This window comes from Astyanax mexicanus, chromosome 1, assembly GCF_023375975.1.
Source record: "Astyanax mexicanus isolate ESR-SI-001 chromosome 1, AstMex3_surface, whole genome shotgun sequence".
In the NCBI taxonomy this organism is placed as follows: Eukaryota; Metazoa; Chordata; class Actinopteri; order Characiformes; family Acestrorhamphidae; genus Astyanax; species Astyanax mexicanus.
In genome coordinates, this window is record NC_064408.1 from 61361297 (window position 1) to 61369436 (window position 8140).

Below are 8140 nucleotides of genomic sequence, written 5' to 3' on the forward strand. Positions count from 1 at the left end.
ATATTTTACAAATTATCATTCAAATTAAGTATTACTAAAATGTTAGCTTATTATCTATATAGAAGTATTTTGTTAGTACAATCTTTCCATAATTTTACAAATGAAATACATACTTGTTCTGATTTAGTAACAACTAGAAAATTCGAAAATAATTAATTAATACAACTTGTTACCATAATATTACCAAATCATTACTTATTTGTTACTGATCTGTTACCTCTACAATGACTGATTTAGTATTTAGTAACAAATACAAAACAATCAGTTAATTGATGTGTAAATGCAATTTGTTTCCTTAATATAATGGATAATTATATTATTACTCAATTGTTATGGAGCTATTGCCTCCACAATTATTGATTTATTATTAATAAGTACAAGTAGGAAATTGATATTTACTTTATGAATACTTGAACTATGAACTTGTTACCATGATATTACCATATTATTACCTACTTATTAGCGATCTGTAAAGTAACATTGTACTGGAAGAGTTCACTTTCTGATATAAAAACAAACCTAAGTTTGTGAGAGAGTTGGATGTGGATGGTCTCAGATGGTCAGAAAGACACACACTTTTCCCCACACACCAATCTTATACAGACCATGTTATTTTCTTGGGGTCTCATAACTGAGAAGATAACTGGGATGATAGCGCTTTAGAAACACAGGGAGAGAGTCATTATATTATTCACGTTTAATATATTTCACCATAGGATACACACTGGAAAGCACCTAGGGGTTCTTTGAAGAGGCACTTCACTCACTCCCTCTCTCTCTGTGTGTGTGTGTGTGTGTACATGTGTTTTCATACCGATTGAAGGACTGTGAAAGTAAATGTAAATATAAGCAAGCAAGTAAGAGTAAGACAAAAAAGAGAGAGAGAGAGAGAGAGAGAGAGAGAGAGAGAGAGAAGGTGGTGATGGTATAGCCTGACCCTAAGTGTGTCCTCTTTTTGCCCCAGGAGCAGCTGGGCTCTTGGCAAACGATATAAAAAAGGGAAAAAGCATCACTTTGTCCTGACAGTGCAGGAGTCCTACAGAGAGGCTACACACACACACACACACACAGTGGTTAGATTTATTCAGCACACAGCATATCTACACCAAGATCTAAAGTCAGAGCGTGTTAAGAGACTGAATGCCTACACGCACATAAACCTGAGTCATGAGTAAAAATATATAAAGTTCAGATGTAGTGCAGTGGTTCATAATACAGTAAGTGCACTCTGGGGAAACAGATTGAATGATAGTAGAGAAATGTAGCTGTGGTTTGAAACACTGCGTTTATGGTCATTGCCTCACAAGATCTTTTATTAAATCAATCCACCAACAGTGAGCAGTGAGCAGTGAGTGATGCTGGGGTGCTGCTAGCACGACTCAAAGCCTACAAAGACAACAAAAGGTGACTAAATAGCCAGGGACAGATCATTTTATAGGCCCACTCCACTGGAGTCCAGTGGACGGCTAAAAATGAAAAAGAAGCATTGGTTACAAGTGTAGTTTGTGTTTATTTTTTCTCGATTTAATCTACCCATTCAATGAAATTTGCCTCCTCAAATATACATTCATTCAGGCGCTTCCTTTTTTCAAACTGCTACCAATGCACTATTACATCACAGCCAAAATGCTCATATGAACACTGGATCCCCAGCTCTGATACGTTGGCTTACAGACACCTGTGTCAGCAGTTTTCACAATGGAAGTGATTACGAAAGAGGCTGCCATTTACCCACCCAGAGAAAGCATGAGCAATTATGCTCTCTCTGACTTCTACTGCTGATAGCAAAGCAGTATGACCCAGGATTCCAAATCATGCTCCTATTGGTCATAACATAAGAATCTTAGTTTTCAAAAACATTGAAGGCAGGTTGTTTTTTTTTTTACCATGGAGTTTTAATTAAAAGAAAAAGTGGAATAGTGTGATTGTTTTTTTTTTTCCATGTGTCAATCTGAGCCTCAAAAGCCCTTTAAAATGAATTGACATGACATATTTTTTACATAAGGTCACATGATTTGTGTCTTTAGGCCAATTTACACTTCTGCATCGAGTCAATGCGTTGTTTATGGTGTAGATTGCATGAGTTTGCCCTATGCAGCTGCACATGTTTATAATTTATACTGTTTATAGTTTAAAGTGGGGGTAGTTCAGCAGACCAATCACAGTGGATGATGTCTGTGTCGTGTGACGCATACTTACATTTCTAGGGAGGTGCATGGTGTGCTATGGCGTAGGGTCCACAGCTACGTGTATGTTTATCACATAAGTATAAATGAGCCTTAATTCACATGCATCTATAATAGAGTTTTTTTAAATATTGCCAGTCACATAGTTTAACCACTGCTCTGTGAATTTTATAATACGTTAAGGACTACTCTGCATATAAATACATGCAAAGCAATACCAACAAATAATTTCTGGTATTTAATAGAGTGCAAAAAAGTCTGGAACCACCAGTAGATCTTTGCAGTTTAAGAGTTTAACTTATAAATGCCATTATATGTATATTTCTGAATGTGGCTCAACCAGATTTTAGACCCAAACCTATCTTTTTTGTGTCATTTTTCTTGTCAAATCAAAGTTAAATCTGCAATTCCACCTGAACCTGAGTTCATGCATTTATACATTTCCTATCAAACATGAATATGTGAGACATACTTTGAGCATCACAATGCAAGCAAAAACAAACAAAATATCATTACTGAGAAAAGTAAGCTGCCAAAACTGAAAATACCTCCTTTCTCTTTTGTGGTTTCTAACCTCTTTAACATGCATCTTTGTACTTGCTTGCACTTGGTGCTCATTAACAGGTTCAGTTTGCATGAAATGAAACTGGCACCTTTATAAAGTAAGAGTCAGTGTCGGCACTAAATCAATTAAGCCAGGAACATTTCCCAGATGCTGGTGCGTTTGCATTCGCTCGCACAGCACGGCTTGCCACACTAAAGCATATTTACTCTCACTTTAATCTCCTAAACAGACATCACTGTACCTAGTTCTAGTAGAGTTGCTTGGCACCAGGAGCTGGAACAGGATCAGGAGAAATAAACGCAAGGGGACCAAGCCTCCCCTCCCCCCCCCCCCCCCCGCCCCACACGCTGAGCATCCAAAACAAACAGCTGAAGAGCTGCATCTGGTATGAGTATCGAGAGCATGTCGGCTCTCTTTGTCCGTCCGTAGCTGTCTCTAGCTCTCCCTCGACCTGGACCGATTTGCTCCAACACAAATGTAAACCAATCAAATCTCTCCGAGGCTTTCATCAATCTAGACAAACAAGAGCAAATGAATTACAGAAACACAACTTGTTCTTTTTTGTAGATTGAGCAATCTGTGAACAATTACTCTGGGAAGAGGAGGGAGAACAAACAGACTAATTGGGAAATCTCGCATTCACATTCAATTCAAGCATGCTCACCGCACAGCGTGCACTGATAACAGAACTGGAACATGTTGTACCGGATTCACCTTCACCTGGAGAAGAGCAGCTGCAAAATGTGAGAAAAAACACTAATATTCTAATTGGAAAAATGAACTAGGCTTCTACGAAAAAAAAAAAAAAAACGAAAGTCTAGACTTCTACAACATGCTCTTAAAAAATACATGCATGGATTTTCTAAATCAATAAAAGACGAATGCCTCTTGTCTATGGTCTTGTCGCTATATGTGGTTCTAAAAATGGTTAGCAACAGCATCAATAACTATATATATTTAGCTAAAGTCTAAATAAAGTTCCTCATGGCAAAACTGCTCCAGCTCCTTCAAGTTAGATGGTTTCCGTTGGTGAACAGCAATCTTCAAGTCTGACCACAGATTCTCAATTGGATTAAGGTCTGGGCTTTGACTAGGCCATTCCAATATGTTTACACGTTTCCTCTTGAACCACTCAAGTGTTGCTTTAGCAGTATGCTTTGGGTCATTGTCCTGTTGGAAGGTAAATCTCCGCCCTAGTCTCAAATCACTGACAGACGTAAACAGGTTTTGCTCAAGAATATCCCTGTATTTAGCACCATCCATCCTCCCCTCGACTCGGACCAGTTTTCCAGTCCCTGCTGCTGAAAAACATGGTGTTCTTGGGGTGATGAGATGTGTTGGGTTTGCGCCAGACATAGCGTTTTCCTTGGTGGCAAAAAAGTTCAATTTTGGTCTCATCTGACCACAGTACCTTCCTCCATACAGTTTGGGAGTCTCCCACATGCCTTTTTGCAAACTCGAAACGAGCCTTCCTATTTTTGCCTGTAAGTAAAGGTTTTTTTCTGGCCACTCTTCCATAAAGCCCAACTCTATGGAGTGTACGGCTTATTGTGGTCATATGAACAGATACTCCAGTCTCTGCTTGGGAACTCTGCAGCTCCTTCAGGGTTACCTTTGGTCTCTGTGCTGCCTCTCTGATTAATGCCCTCCTTGACCGGGCTGAGAGTTTAGGTGGGCGGCCCTCTCTTGGCAGGTTTGTTGTGGTACCATGTTCTTTCCATTTGATGATGATGGATTTGATGGTGCTCCGGGGGATCATCAGAGATTTGGATATTTTTTATAACCCAACCCTGACTTATACTTCTCTACAACTTTATCCCTGACTTGCTTGGAGAGCTCCTTGGTCTTCATGGTGTTGTTTGGTTAGCTTAATGGTGTTGCAGCCTCTGGGGCCTTTCAGAAAAGGTGTGTATATACTGACAGATCATGTGACACTTAGATTGCACACAGGTGGCCTTCATTTCACTAAGCATGTGACTTCTGAAGGTAATTGATTGCACCAGAACTTTTTAGGGGCTTCATAACAAAGGGGGTGAATACATATGCACATGCCAATTTTCAGTTTTTTATTTTCATATTTTCTTTATATACATATATTTTTTTTCTCATTTCACTTCTAAAACGTAGACTATTTTGCGCAGATGCATCACATTCAATTCAGATAAAAAAAATACATACAGGTTGTAATGTAGTAAAATAGGGAAATAATCCAAGGGGGTGAATACTTTTGCAAGGCACTGTATATGTGTGGTATGTATGTATGTGTGTAAATGTATATATGACTTTGTGCCAGATCCTGGGTAAATGCTGCAGTGCCCGATGCAGTCCTCCAGGTGGACGGTCGTTTCCGGTTAAGAGTACGCTGTTCGCTATTGGCTGCCACTTCTCACCAGTCTGTAGACGAGTGATGATTGTAAATGGTTGTGTGTAAAAATGGGACTGTAAAGCGTCCTTGGGTATCTAGGAAGGCGCTATATAAAAAGTGTAACTTCATTTAATTTAATAAGTTTAGTATCCTGCAAGATTAGATTTTTCTGAAAGTCAAAAATTAATGCATCATTTACAGTTTATGAGCAATATATTTGTATCATACAGATGATTTATTTTGGTTATATACTTCCAGTTATGCATTGTTTTGTAATCCTTGGGTCAGGATGAGATCTAATCTCTAATCATATTGGCCCCCCACCTTCATAATCGTACAGCAAATAGGAAACACTGCAGAAAGAGAAGGTGCAGCATGTGTTTTGTACTACAGTATGTTTGAGGAGCTTGACAAAGGCTTTGGAAATGGACGATGGAGGTTAGACTCTGTTTATTGCAGCCTATCCGACAGGACATCCTGAATGGGTGGGAGTGAGCAGAGGGGACTTACCTGGACCCCAGTCTTCCTCCAGGGGCTGGGCCAAATGCCAAGCGCCCTCCAACCCCCACCTCTTCTCCGGCCTCCTGCCAACAGCACAGATTCCAGGAGCTATAAATCCAAAGCCTGTCTGACTTTACAAAGAGAGCAGAGCTGTGGAGGAGGGAGCTGACTCTATCAGCAATGTCAGACCAGTGTTTAAATTATCAAACAAGGAATGCAGTGAAGCCATGAATGGAGTAATACTCAGCATCATGCCATGGTCCATGCTTCTATGGGTGCATGACACCTTTTTATTCTGTCTGCTTTGCCTGGTTCTGACATCACTGAATATTTTCAGTATTTGTGCATGTTATCTGAAAGCATACAGATAAGGAGAGAATGGAACAGTACCACTGGAAATCATGGGTACAATGTAGCCAATAATTCATTTTTAAACTGAATAGGAATTTTAAAAACTCTTTTTTTCACATTTTTATACACTGCCTAGCCAAAAAAGTTGCCATCAAAAAAAGGGTCACACACTCTAATATTTGGTTGGTCACCCTTTAACTTTGATTGCGGTATGCATTCACTGTGGCATTGATTCAATGAGCGTCTGCAATGTTACAGGATTTATTTCAATCCAGTGTTGCATTCATTTTTCACCAAGATTTTGCAGCATTGATGATGGAAGAGTCTGACCACTGCACAAAGTCTTCTCCAGCACATCCCAAAGATTCTCAATAAGATTAAGGTCTGAACTCTGTGGTGAACAATCCATGTGTGAAAATGATGATCTCATGCTCCCTGAATCACTCTTTCACAATTCCAGCACCATGAATCCTGACATTATCATCTTGGAATCCTGTTATCTTGGAATATGGTCGTATCATCAGTGAAGAAAAAATCAATTGATGGAATAACCTGGTCTATATTCAGTATATTCAGGTAGTCAGCTGACCTCATTCTTTCAGAAGATACTGTTGCTGAACCCAGACCTGACCAACTGCAGCATCAAACCCACTTAATTTACTTACTTAAATCCAGGTGGAGACTTTTTTTCAAACATTTTTTGAAGTAAGCAAATAATCATAACCTATTCTGTCATTGTCATGTTTGTCAAAAACTGTTTTTTTTTTTACTTTTTGTATGTAAAGAAATAATAAATCAGACTTTAGAGGTAAGTATTGCATAGACACCACTGTACGTATGGCTAAAGCCTTGGGTCAATTACATTTTTCCAAGCATGTGGATTTAGATTTCACACATACAGTAGATATACCTGAATGCACATGGATTGCTGTCACTGACTGGGAAAAAGGCATCCATACACACATGGATCACATGGTTTGGCTCTATTTGATTTACTTTAATTGTGTTTAATGCTGGGCAGAGTGGAGTAATGTAAAGTTTGTACAGTGTATAATTACTAAGTGGATTTAAATCAACAGGATTGGTAATACGAAAAGATCTATCCACCTAAAGGAGCTTACAAATCAAATGTGAATTAGGAAGTTTCTCTAATTTCTATTTAGCTTAACTAATTTATTTAGAGATAAGGGAAAACAGTGCTTTCTCCTCACTCAAGGCACCAAACTCAACTTAGCTGCTACCTAGATGCTGAGGTGGCTGCCTACCATTTTGGTATTCACTGTTTCTAGTCACTTGTATGTGTGTGTGAGTTCACTGTCACAAATAGGTTAAATGTGCTTACATTAAGCTTTCAAAGCTGACCTTAATCATAATGCCACTGTAAATGCTTTGTGGAGGATTAATGTGTGCACATTAATCATGCAACTTCTTTGAATTCATTTGTTTCTGATCTCATGTAATAAAAGCTATATAAACATGTGTATCATGTTATATTCTATTTAGTTTGAGTTACACTGCTTAAAGGGTAACTAAACCCCAAGATTTTAGGTGACTCCACCCTCAGCTCAAATGTAAAAAAGGCTAAAAAATTTGAGGTGTAGTTTGGAGAGTCACAGAGTGATGTATGGGTTTAGAAGTGGGGCAGGATTGGCTGAACTGCAGCAGCAGCTGTGTATCTCTGATAGCAGTAAAAAGCAGATGGTTGGACGTCAGGGTAGTGGTATTATTGATTGATGTACCAAAGTACACAGAGGCATCATTCACGCCTATAACATGGCTGAGCATGAGAGGGTGCTGCAGAGGTAAAAATTAACACAATGAAAGCGTTAGAAAATGTTTAAGCAGGACTGTTATGTTGTTTTATTACGTCAAAGGAACACATTTTAGCTATTAACGGAAAAAATATGGTTTAGGGTTATGTGGCCCTTTAAGCCCCAGTGTGTAGGCCTACACTGCAGTCATTCACTCTTATAGCCACAATAATGCCACACTTACTGTACTAAGTTTCACACACCCTAAAATAGAACCCTGTGGAACTCCACAAAATGTAGCAAAGGTTAACCAAATAATTCATAATGATGTTTCCATAAAGACTAATTACTAAATAAAGAAGAGCTCAGCTTATTAGATAAATGTGTTTTAAATCCAACAGTCTCATCATATAATTTTGTG